At 42.9% G+C, this 13,284-nt stretch overlaps 1 non-coding gene across 1 annotated transcript; it reads left to right on the top strand.

The window, feature by feature from the left end:
• Positions 1-711: 711 nt before the first annotated feature.
• Positions 712-784, top strand: TRNAE-CUC (transfer RNA glutamic acid (anticodon CUC)). The gene has a single exon. It is a non-coding gene; the product is annotated as a tRNA-Glu (tRNA).
• Positions 785-13,284: the final 12,500 nt, after the last annotated feature.

Raw genomic sequence — 13,284 nt, 5'->3', positions numbered from 1 at the left:
TTGCATTAGGAGTGCAGAGTCTTAGAGACTGGACAACCAGGGAAATCTCTAAGCAGTTATTTTAAAAGATGTCCTGGGAACAGTAAAGCAGGAACTTGTGGTGGGAATCCTAAGCTCAAGTCCTCAACTATGTGTCCAGGGTTGTCTTACTGTTCAGTGCCTAGGCAGCAACTCAAAATAGCTGTTTTCCCATCACAGTATTCAGCCTGCTCTGTACCTTCAGACACCTTGTTGTACACTACACACACTGCCTCTCCTACCGGTCACAGAAATGGTACAAGGGAGGTGTTTTTTTCCTATCCTCATCTTTCTAGCTTTTCCAACTATGAAGCACCATACATCTCAGCAAGGTTAAGTGGTTAAAATCAGGTAAAATCAAATCAAAGTATGGAATAAACAAATCTTCACAACACAATTATTTAACAAAATGTAATGCCAACTATGAGAGAGGAAACTTTTAAAGTTCTGAAGTAATAACAAAATCAGAAACAAAAACATGGACCACAACACCAAGAAAAAGAGGAAAACAACAGAATAGGGGAAATATATGCAGTGAATGGTAGATAAGCATTACTTACTTTAGAAATATCTTTAAAATGAGTAAATTCTGAGTGAATAACACCAAATATCTGAATGCTCAATGAGGGAGAGAACAGGCATCACAAGACAAAAAGTACACAGAAGGTAACACTTGAAAAAGGTGTAGGGACTTCACCATTGGTCCAGTGGTCAAGACTCTGCACTCTCAATGCAGAGGGCCCAGGTTCAATCCCTGGTTGGGGAAGTAGATCCCACATGCCACAATAAGACCTGGTACAGCAAAATAAATAAAATAATAATAAAAAGAAAATATAAACATCATCATGTAACAAGGAAGTACAGATACAACAAATACCATTTTATACCTATTTAACAAACAAAAACAAATTTAAAATGATAAAATATAATGTTTGTGAGGCTGTGGGGAAATTTGAATTTTGCAGGTGGCAATAATAATAACAATAGCCAATACTTTTATTCTCACCTTCCTTATCACATTTCTGCACTGGAGAACTATTTTTTCTCCCATTTCATAGATCAGATGGTTGTGACTCAGAAAGGGTAACCAGCCTACCATCTCACACCTGGTACAGGAAGCCAGATAAAAAAAGCTTTGCTGATGTTAAAGATCCTATGTTCTTAACCAAAACTGGACACTGTCTCCCATGGTAATATGCAAGAGTTCAGTCAGTTCAGTCGCTCAGTCATGTCCGGCTCTTTGTGACCCCATGGACTGCAGAACGCCAGGCCTCCTGTCCATCACCAACTCCCAGAGTTTACTCAAGTTCATGTCCACTGAGTCGGTGATGCCATCCAAACATCTCATCCTCTGTCGTCCTCTTCTCCTCCTGCCCTCAATCTTTCCCAGCATCAGGGTCTTTTCCAATCAGTCAGCTCCTCGCATCAGGTGGCCAAAGTATTGGGGTTTCAGCTTCAATATCAGTCCTTCCAATGAATATTCAGGACTGATTTCCTTTAGGATGAACTGGTTGGATCTCCTTGCAGTCCAAGGGACTCTCAAGAGTCTTCTCCAACACCGCAGTTCAAAGGCATCAATTCTTTGGTGCTCAGCTTTCTTTATGGTCCAACTCTCACATCCATACATGACTACTGAAAAAACCATTTTTTCAGCAAACAGACCTTTGCTGACAAAGTAATGTCTCTGCTTTTTAATATGCTGTATAGGTTGGTGATAGCTTTTCTTCCAAGGAGCGAGTGTCTTTTAATTTCATGGCTGCAAGCACCATCTGCAGTGATTTTGGAGCCCAAGAAAATAAAGTCTGTCACTGTTTCCATAGGTATATATAGGTATAGTATATTATATATATACTATATTATAGGTATATACCTATTTTCCAACAACCGATATTCAAAGATGAATGTACCACTCATTTACTATTTCTTTAAGGACAGATGTATATTTTAAATATGGAACTCTGGTATTTCATGCATTCAAGCCTTGTTTTGTTTTTTATTTTTCTTTAACTATGAAATGACTGGACTTCTTCTGAATGCAGGCCTGTGAAATGGCATTAAACACTCCACAAAGTACCTTCATATATATATTTAAAACATATAGTATAGCCAAGCAAACCATACTGATGTATTAAAATAAACTAAAGATGTGCACCTTGAAAACTCTGGGTTCAAATCAGCAGAAATGCTGACTATATTCGTGCTTTGTTTTTACCTTGCTTTTAAAAGTATGAGACTTCCACGGATTCCCCTGGTGGTCCAATGGTTAAAACTTCACAGTTCCAATGCAGGGGCCTGGGGTTCCATCTCTGGTCAGGGAAACTGCATGCTACGTGGCATGGCCAAAAAGAAATTCTTTTTAAATTAAAAATAAATAAAAGTGTGAGACTTCCAGATTCTGATACTGTTCACAGGCTGCTTATCATTCACCCAGGAAAAAGGAAATCACTTTCTCTTTTAAAAAGGACAGCTTAATCCACAGTTAGGTTTTTTCCTTGCTGTATTATATGCCTCTTATCTGCAGTGGTTAAGAACACGCCTGCCAATGCAGGAGATGTACAAGATGCGGGTTTGATTCCTGAGTTGGAAAGATCCCCTGGAGGAGGGCATGACAATTCACTCCAGTATTCTTGCCTGGGAAATACCATGGACAGAGGAGCCTGGTGGGCTATTGTCCATGGGTCACAAAGAGTTGGACACGACTGAAGCAACTTAGCATGCACACATATGTTGTATGTGGTCTTAAATTCTGATAAACTAATGCATGAATGAATCAAATAAAAACGTATACAATGCAGAGAAAAGGGAAATCATTTAAATAGTGCAGCTATTGTAAAAGAAAACAAAAAAATCCCTCATCAGTAGCCAATCATTTGATCTGTTTAATTTTATCCAGAAACATTGCATGAGACTATATTAAAGTGGATCCTTAATTTAACAGAATATCTGAGAACTAACTTGGCACCTTTCAGTATTTCTTTCTGAGTTCCGACTGGAGTTGAGGTTTGGATGTGAATGAGTGGGTCCATGGAACTCCTGAGACATCCTTCTTCTGGTTAGAATGACAAAAGGACCTTTCTCTGCATTGTATACTTTTTTATTTGATTCATTCATGCATTAGTTTATCAGAATTTAAGACCACATATAACATATGTGTGCGTGCTAAGTTGCTTCAGTCCTGTCCAACTCTGTGACCCATGGACAACAGCCCACCAGGCTCCTCTGTCCACGGATTTCCCAGGCAAGAATACTGGAGTGAATTGTCATGCCCTCCTCCAGGGGATCTTTCCAACCCAGAAATCAAACCCGCATCTTGTACATCTCCTGCATTGGCAGGCGTGTTCTTTACCATTGCACATAAAATGCATATAGTACAGCAAGAAAAAAAACCTGGCTGTTTCAAAGGGTGTTGAGACTGCAGACTGGGCCAGAAGCTATCACATTTTTAGACTCTTTTCCTGTCTTAAGTTTCCCTCCTTCCTTATGAGTATTTCAATCTTGGTGAAATTGCTTCATGTGAATTTTTGAGTTAAAAGGAGGGTAAACCAGGGAGAAAAAGACAACTCTGCTGCTTGATCTTGTGATTGGAGCTGTGGAAAATGTTAGGGACTCATTTGCACACGAACCTGAGTTCTGTTTTTCCTTCCTCTGTATCTTTTGTCTTATAAAGCTCAGCTGGTCAGAGTCATCTACTTGTGTCCTACTGGCTACCTCCCAGCCCAGCTGACCACCCAGCCCCCTATATCCCAGCAACAACTCGGTGCCCAGCCATTGACATGGATTTCTTTCTCCCTCTAGTTACTACAACTTCTTTTTCCACTTCTAAATTCAAAGTATCTTTTGCTTCACTCCTTTTACCACCATGTTCAAGGGGAATGGGACAGAGACTCTTTCTTGGTTGCTATCTTGCCTATGTTCCCCGCCCCCCACACCTAAACCAAGATTCTTTCTTTTTTTAAAATTCATTTATTTGGTGGCGTCAGATCTTAGCTGTGGCATGTAGGATCTAGTTCCCTGACCAGAGGTCAGACCTGGGCCCCCTGCATTGGGAGCATGGAGTCTTAGCCACTGGACCACCAGGGACGTTCCTAAACCAAGATTCTTAGGCCTGAAATAGAAAATCAAGTTCCAACTCTGCAGTGCTCATACAGGCCCTAGTTTTGTCTGGGGGCTGAGGTTTGGAGGGGGCTGAGTGTAGCAGTGTGCTACCCATGCCTGAATTCCACCTTTTAAATCACTTGTAACCTCTTGTTTGTGAAACACGAAAGAATGGGCTATAAAAGTCTTTTGTATTCCTATTGGCATAATTAAGTTTTCCAAGCTATTAGCCATCTTTCCTTAAGAAGCTTATTCAACACGTGTGCGCAGCAGGCTGTTGTTCATGAGTTGTGCTGCCAGGGGGCAGGCTTGGCTTTGCCAGGAGATTGGAGGAAATGGCTGTTGTCATGGAATCAGTTTCTGTGATCTGGTAGGCGTGGCATCCCTCTCTCAACCCTCTGGCGTTTGCTGTGCGGGAGTAAACACTAGGAGACTGTGTGCTTTAACGGTGGAGGGTAGGTGCCTTAGTGCTGAGGCTGAGTGAGGAACTTGAAGTCAGCAGCTCTTTGAAGGAAAGAGTTCTGTGCAGGGTGGAGGTGGTAAGTGCTGAAGAGCTGAACCTGCCTCAGCACTGCCCAGAGCTGGATGAATCTGGGCCCTGGGAACAGTATGGTCACCCAGAGACACTTTCTCTGAGACGAACTCCACATGCCCTCTCTTGCAGGCCACCCCACTGCCCTGGGCTTTCGTTCCCTCATCTGTACTACAAAGGGAATGGACTGGATACCCACAGAGGTCCCCTGTGGTGCAGAGAGACTACTGTGATTTCTTTCTTTAACCTGGGTGTTCCCTCCCACCCCACTCCACCCCCCACCCAGGAGACAAAAAGGTACTTTCCTTGAGATGCCCTACTGTACTGGTTTAATGGGAGGGAGGGTAAGGAAAGTCTCAAATGAATCCCAAATTAAAAGTAATGTCATTTTTCATATTTTTATTATTCATATGTTATGTATTTATTTTTAATTGGAGGATCATAGATTTACAATATTGTATTGGTTTCTGCCATACATCAACATGAGTCAGCCATAGGTATATACACGGCCCCTCCCTCTTGAACCTCCCTCCCACCTCAAGTAGCATTCTTAGGATGAGGGGTATGTGATGAGGGTTATGTTGTCATAGCAACTGACTCCTGAGGTTTTTATTTATGGCTATGCTGGGTTTTCGTTCCTGCACTCAAGCTTTCCCTAGCTGCGGCAGTCGAGGGCTACTCTCTAGTTGTGGTGCATAAGCTTCTCATTGCAGTGGCTTCTCTTGTGGTGCATGGGCTCTAGAGCGTTCGAGCATAGTAGTTGTGGCACACAGGCTTAGTTGCCCTGAGGCATGTGGGATCTTCCTGGACTGGGGATCTAAGCTGTATCCTCTGCATTGGCAGGCAGATTCTTTACCCCTGAGCCATGAAGGAAGTCCCACCCAAGGTTTTGAGACCCCCCAGTCCTTGGTGTGGACCAAGCTGAACTTACCAATCAGGAAAACCAGGGAAGGGTTCTATTTTAGCTTAATTATTTCACTTCCAGGGTCTGAATTTTCCTAGGGGAGCTACATCAGCACCAGATGACAGCATGGTGTTCAGTATGTGTGCTCTGTGTGTGCCCTGTAGTAAGCACAATGCCCCATAATCAGAATTCAGGCAAATGTAGTTTTGTTTTTTTGAAGACAACTCAAAACAAACTTCATTGCCCTATTTCGTATATATTTATAGGAACTCTTCTCTTAATTTAAAAAGTCACTTTTCACATCTGTTTGGAGGGACCACACTTTTGTATTGCCTGATAAGATTGTTTCTGGTTCCTTTCTTACCCCCTGCCCTTTGTTTCTGAGTACTTGCAGTTAAAATAGGAGCTTGGGGGACTGCCCCAGTGGTCTAGCAGCTGGGACTCTGCACTCCCAATGCAGGGGACCTGGATTTGATCCCTGGTCAGGGAACTAGATCCCACATGCTGTAACTAAGACCAGGTGCAGCTAAATAAATAAAATTAAAAAAAATAAGATCTTGGAATTTTGATTGTCAGGCACTTCTGAGTTAGACCTCCAAGGTTCTCATTATCTTTGCTTGAATCAAGATCCAGGTTACATGAATCTGGTTTTTAAAAAGAGTTTTTCCCCTCAAACAGTTCATGTTGTTTCCATGCTAAGTCACTTTAGTTGTGTCCAACTCTGTGTGACCGTATGGACTGTAGACTGCCAGGCTTCTCTGTCTATGGGATTCTCCAGGCAAGAATACCGGAGTGGGTTGTCATGCCCTCTTCCAGGGGATCTTCCTGACCCAGGGATGGAACCATGTCTTCTGCATTGGCAGGTGGATTCTTTACCAGTGAGCCACTTGGGAAGCCCCCAAACAGTTCATAATGTGAATGAGAAATGTTGCCTGCCATATCAGTAAACAAAGGATGTTGCAGTCATCAAGCTGACAGCCACTGTGACCTTCCCACAACGGTGCACCCTGAGGGGATTCAGGACTGAAAAAGTTGGACACTGGCCTAGATAGCTCAGGTGCCTTTCAAAGGAATGATTTCCATAAGCCCAGACTCTTGCATCTTCCCATATACAGAAAAGTGTTAAATATTTGGTTGTCTTGAATTAACAGCAATCTTTTGATATTCCAACTACCTGGTTTTTCTATGTAACTTGGCTCCTCCTTTACCTGTTTGGAGCCGTCCCTCAGAGCTATCTGAGAAACTTTTTGGCCTAAAGTCCTCAGTTTTGTCCACCAAATAAAACATAATTCTCAACCTTTAGGTTGTGCATTTTTTTTAGTTGACAGTACCTTCTTTCTGGGCTTCCTTGTTGGTTCAGACTGTAAAGAGTCCGCCTGTGATGTGGGAGACCAGGGTTCGATCTCTCAGTTGGGAAGATCCCCTGAATAAGGGAACAGCTACCTGCTCCAGTATTCTGGCCTGGAGAATTCCATGGACAGAGGAGCCTTGTGGGCTACAGTCCATGGGGTCGCAAAGAGTTGAACACGACTGAACGACTCTCACTTTTATTTGATCACCAACCTTACTATTTTGAAAGTTCACTGGCATGTATTCTTCAGTTCAGTTCAGTTCAGTAGCTCAGTCTTGTCTGACTCTTTCTGACCCCATGAACCGCAGCACGCCAGGCCTCCCTGTCCATCACCAACTGCTGGAGTCTACCCAAACCCATGTCCATTGAGTCAGTGATGCCATCCAACCATCTCATCCTCTGTCGTCCCCTTCTCCTCCTGCCCTCAATCTTTCCCAGCATCAGGGTCTTTTCCAATCAGTCAGCTCTTCGCATCAGGTGGCCAAAGTATTGGAGTTTCGGCTTCAACATCAGTCCTTCCAATGAACACCCAGGACTGATCTCCTTTAGGATGGACTGGTTGGATCTCCTTGCAGTCCAAAGGACTCTCAAGAGTATTCTCCAGTACCACAGTTCAGAAGTATCAATTCTTCTGCACTCAGCTTTCTTTTTAGTCCAACTCTCACATTGATACATGACCACTGGAAAGACCATAGCCTTGACTAGATGGACCTTTGTTGACAAAGTAATGTGTCTGCTTTTTAATACGATGTCTAGGTTGGTCATATCTTTCCTTCCAAGGAGTAAGTGTCTTTTAATTTCATGGCTGCAATCACCATCAGCAGTAATTTTGGACCCCAAAAATTAAGTCAGCCACTGTTTCCACTGTTGTCCCATCTATCTGGCATGAAGTGATGGGACCGGATGCCATGATCTTTGTTTTCTGAATGTTGAGCTTTAAGCCAACTTTTTCACTCTCCTCTTTCACCCTCATCAAGAGGCTCTTTAGTTCTTCTTCACTTTCTGCCATAAGGGTGGTGTCATCTGCATATCTGAGGTTATTGATATTTCTCCTGGCAATCTTGATTCCAGCTTGTGCTTCCTCCAGCCCAGAGTTTCTCATGATGTTCTCTACATAGGAGTTAAATAAGCAGGGTGACAATATACAGCCTTGACATACTCCTTTTCCTATTTGGAACCAGTCTGTTGTTCCATGTCCAGTTCTACCTGTTGCTTCCTGACCTGCATACAGGTTTCTCAAGAGGCAAGTCAGGTGGTCTGGTATTCCCATCTCTTTCAGAATTTTCCACAGTTTATTGTGATCCACACAGTCAAAGGCTTTGGCATAGTCAATAAAGCAGAAATAGATGTTCTTCTGAAACTCTTGCTTTTTTGATGATCCAACGGATGTTGGCAATTTGATCTCCGGTTCCTCTGCCTTTTCTAAAACGAGCTTGAACATCTGGAAGTTCACAGTTCATGTACTGTTGAAGCCTGGCTTGGAGAATTTTGAGCATTACTTTGCTAGCGTGTGAGATGTGTGCAATTGTGCGGTAGTTTGAGCATTCTTTGGCATTGCCTTTCTTTGGGATTGGAATGAAAACTGACTTTTTCCAGTCCTGTGGCTACTGCTGAGTTTTCCAAATTTACTGACATATTGAGTGCAGCACTTTCACAGCATCATCTGTTAAGATTTGAAATAGCTCAACTGGAATTCCATCACCTGCCCTAGCTTTGTTTGTAGTGATGCTTCCTAAGGCCCATTTGACTTCACATTCCAGGATGTCTGGCTCTAGGTGAGTGTGAGTGATCACACCATTCTGGTTATCTGGGTTGTGAAGATCTTTTTTGTACAGTTCTTATGTGTATTCTTGCCACCTCTTCTTAATATCTTCTGTTTCTGTTAGGTCCATACCATTTCTGTCTTTTATTGAGCCCATCTTTGCATGAAATGTTCCCTTGGTATCTCTAATTTTCTTGAAGAGATCTCTAGTCTTTCCCATTCTATTGTTTTCCTCTATTTCTTTGCATTGATCACTGAGGAAGGCTTTCTTATCTCTCCTTGCTATTCTTTGGAACTCTGCATTCAGATGGGTATGTCTTTCCTTTTCTCCTTTGCTTTTCACTTCTCTTCTATTCACAGGTATGTGTAAGGCCTCCTCAGACAGCCGTTTTGATTTTTTGCATTTCTTTTTCTTGGGGATGGTCTTGATCCCCGTCTCCTGTACAATGTCACGAACCTCTGTCCATAGTTCATCAGGCACTCTGTCTATCAGATCTAGTCCCTTAAATCTATTTCTCACTTCCACTGTATAGTCATAAGGGATTTGATTTAGGTCATACATGAATGGTCTAGTGGTTTTCCCCACTTTCTTCAATTTCAGTCTGAATTTAGCAATAAAGAGTTCATGATCTGAGCCACAGTCAGCTCTTGCTTTTGTTTTTGCTGACTGTATAGAGCTTCTCCATCTTTGGCTGCGAAGAATATAATCAATCTGATTTCGGTGTTGACCATCTGGTGATGTCCACATGTAGAGTCTTCTCTTGTGTTGTTGGAAGAGGGTGTTTGCTATGACCAGTGCATTCTCTTGGCAGAACTCTATTAGCATTTGCCCTGCTTCATTCTCTACTCCAAGGCCAAATTTGCCTGTTACTACAGGTGTTTCTTGACTTCCTACTTTGGCATTCCAGTCCCCTATAATGAAAAGGACATCTTTTTGGGGTGTTAGTTCTAGAAGGTCTTGTAGGTCTTCATAGAACCGTTCAACTTCAGCTTCTTCAGCGTTACTGGTCGGGGCATAGACTTGGATTACTGTGATGTTGAATGGTTTGCCTTGGAAACGAAAAGAGATCATCCTGTCGGTTTTGAGATTGCATCCAAGTACTGCATTTCGGACTCTTTTGTTGACCATGATGGCTGCTCCATTTCTTCCAAGGGATTCTTGCCCACAGTAGTAGACATAATGGTCATCTGAGTTAAATTCACCCATTCCAGTCCATCTTATTTCGCTGATTCCTAGAATATCGACGTTCACTCTTGCCATCCCCCTGTTTGACCACTTCCAATTTTCCTTGCTTCATGGACCTAACATTCCAGGTTCATATGCAATATTGCTCTTTACAGCATCAGACCATGCTTCTATCACCAGTCACATCCACAACTGGGTGTTGTTTTTGCTTTGGCTCCATCCCTTCATTCTTTCTGGAGTTATTTCTCCACTGATCTCCAGTAGCATATTAGTCACCTACTGACCTGGGGGGTTCACCTTTCAGTGTCCTATCTTTTTGCCTTTCATACTGTTCATGGGGTTTTCAAGGCAGGAATACTGAAATGGTTTGCCATTCCCTTCTCCAGTGGACCACATTGTGTCAGACCTCTCCACCATGACCCGTCTGTCTTGGGTGGCCCCACACGGCGTGGCTTCAGTTTCATTGAGTTAGACAAGGCTGTGGTCCGTGTGATCAGATTGGCTAGTTGTCTGTGATTGTGATCAGTCTGCCCTCTGATGCCCTCTCTCAGAACCTACCATCTTACTTGGGTTTCTCATTGTGGAAAATTTTAGAAAGCAACACTACATCTAGAACTACTACTATTGTAATAGGCTGAATCTGCTGCACTCCTTAGAAGATGATGCTTATATACAACTTTTTAGCCAAAATGAACATCTGCAAAGACAACCTACCTCAGTTCTCTGTAGTTGTTGGTAGCCAGTTTCTAAAGATTTTATTAATCTAGGTTATTTTTTATGTCAGAATAATTGATTTCTGATCTATGTCTTTGGGATATTTGAAATGTACCTGGAGAGAAATTCTCTTTGGGGCACTAATTAAATTGGGGGATTAATTTTAGAAGACCTATCTCTTGGCAAACGTAGACTAAGGGTAAACTATTAGCTACAGCAATGTTTTGCTTATTTCTTTTCTTTTTATTTATTTGGCTGTACCAGGTCTTAGTTTTGGCACGTGGAATCTTTAGTGGTGGCATGCGAACTCTTAGTTGGGGCATGTGGGTTCTAGTTCCTCGACCAGGTTCGAACCCGGGGCCTCCTGCACCAGGAGCTCAGAATCTTAGCCAGTGAACCACCAGGGAAATCCCTGTTTTGTTGATATCTTATGCCTCATGCCACCTCTCTGCTGTAATTCATCTGCCTTCTGAAAGAAGTAGAGACATGTTTTAAAGAAGAATGGAGACTTCGCTGGTGGTTCATTAGTTAAAACTCCACATTTCCACTACAGGTGGCATGGATTCGATCCCTGGTAATGGAACTAAGATCCTATGTGCTCCACTGCCCCCCAAAAAAATAATAATAAAATAAAAGTTTATGATGAAGATACCAGCACTTACAGGATAGATATTCCCTTTTTTGTTTGTTTTTCCCAGGCAGCCTGAGCATTTAAAAAAAAAATGTTCTTCGTTAGTGTCTATCAGACTTACTGTGAGGGTTGACTGGAGGATTTGTGCTGAGTATTCTCTGGCTTTCAGTCTCAGGTTTTGAAAGGCTAAATGTGGTCCTTTCCACTGTAGCCAGAGAAGAGAAGGGCTTAGGAGTGGGTCTGACAGTGTCCTGAAGCTTTCTTGTACAGGCCCTGTAGTTTGAGGGTCCTTAAAGTACTGAGAAACCTAATGTTTAAAAAAGGACAGTGGTGGGACTTCCCTGGCTGTCTAGTGACTAAGACTCCACACCCCTAGTGCAGGGAGCTGAGGTTCGATCCCTGGTCAGGGAACCAAGATCCAGCATGCTGCAACTAAGACCTGCTGCAGCCAAATAAATAAATATAAATATTAAAAATAAAAAAGGATAGTGGTCAATACTAGGAAATAAGAATTTTTGATTTCAGAATCATTTGGTGAGAATGACAGTGGGCATACATGGGAACATTCTCAAATTTCTCCCACTCCCAAGAAGGCCTAGTGTCTCTGGGTAGCAGTAACATCCTTCTCTCTGTGGAAGCCTGACATGACAACCACTTTGCTGACATTTGACACTCACAAGTGAGAAAAGTGGTAAGGAATACAAATTAGTGCTTGTTTAGTCGCTCAGTCATGTCCTGTACAGCTCACGTCCTTACAGCTCAGTCATGAACTGTAGCCTGCCAGGCTCCTCTGCCCACGGGATTCTCCAGGCAAGAATACTGGAGTGGGGTGACATTTCCTTCTCCAGGGGATCTTCCTGACCGAGATCGAACCCACTTCTTTTGCATCTCCTGCATTGGCAGGTGGATTCTTTACCACTGAGCCACCTGGGAAGCCCAAAAAATTAGTGGACACTGTGGCAAAGAGTGTACGCTTTCCTGAGAAAACAGTCTCCTTCATGTGTGAGCACAGAAGTGCTGTGAAACTGGTCTTTGATTAACTTCCATGAGAGGAAATTCTGATGCAACCACGGCACCTTATCTGTAATCACTGCAATCTTTAATCACTTTTAATATCAAACTTCATTTAAGGAGCCTCACACTACTAAAGATTACTCAACAAGAAGGGTTTGGCTGAGAGGAAATTAATGCTTTTTGAAAAGTAGGCCTGGTTTTCACTCTCCTAAATTTACTTTTTTTCTTACCCTGGTCATTTCGCACAAAGGAAACAATATGAATACAGCAAAGGCATGACTGCTTCTTTCCAAAAAGAGTGATTATTCTGGAGCACTGCTTGGGAAAATATCTCCTTATTCTTGCTTGGAGCACCATTAAACCAAGAGGTTCCCTTTTAGTGTTTAAGAGCAGAAATTGGGATTCTTTCAAGGACACTGAAGGTGACAAAATACATTTGAAGTTGTGATAGTCAGCTTCTGAGCTAGGAAAGAGTGAAGAATATGCTTTCCCAGGCTGGTGGGGGGAGCGGAATAAAGGGAGAGATGACTTTTTCTGGCCCGATGGAGTCTCTTATATGTTTCTTTTGAAGCAGCAGAACCTGAGTGCCAGAAGGACTCCTATTCCCCCATCTTCTCCCCAGAGAGGACAGTGAACAGGATTTGGAGCACGTGGGATGAATGCTCAGCTATCACCTTCCCATGGATCCTTGCGAGCAGCCTCCTAAGGGAAGATGGCCTTAGAATTCCAGTGTTCAGCTTGGACTTGTCAGCATGAACGGAGCTCATCCCTGTCTGGAAACACCCTGTTCTCACACTAGGGACTCATCCCACCCCATTGTGCATATGTATGTGGTCCCAAAGGGACAGGGTGGGGATAAGTATAGGGGTGATGAGAGAGATGTAGGAGAATATATGGGTCAGTGCAAACCACCATGGGTGCTTGGGAAACTTCTGCAACATACACAGGACCTACTAGTAGTTATTCCAGGATGTCACCTCATGGAAGGAGGCCGCCTTGTCATTCTGTTGAAATGGCATTTCCTTAACAGTTTTCATACATGACCCACTGGCCCCATTTGATACACAGAGTCAAATA

The sequence above is a fragment of the Giraffa tippelskirchi genome, chromosome X, assembly GCF_054371585.1.
Source record: "Giraffa tippelskirchi isolate mGirTip1 chromosome X, T2T-mGirTip1v1.2.pri, whole genome shotgun sequence".
NCBI classification, from domain to species: Eukaryota; Metazoa; Chordata; class Mammalia; order Artiodactyla; family Giraffidae; genus Giraffa; species Giraffa tippelskirchi.
This window is presented reverse-complemented; position numbering and strand designations above follow the sequence as displayed.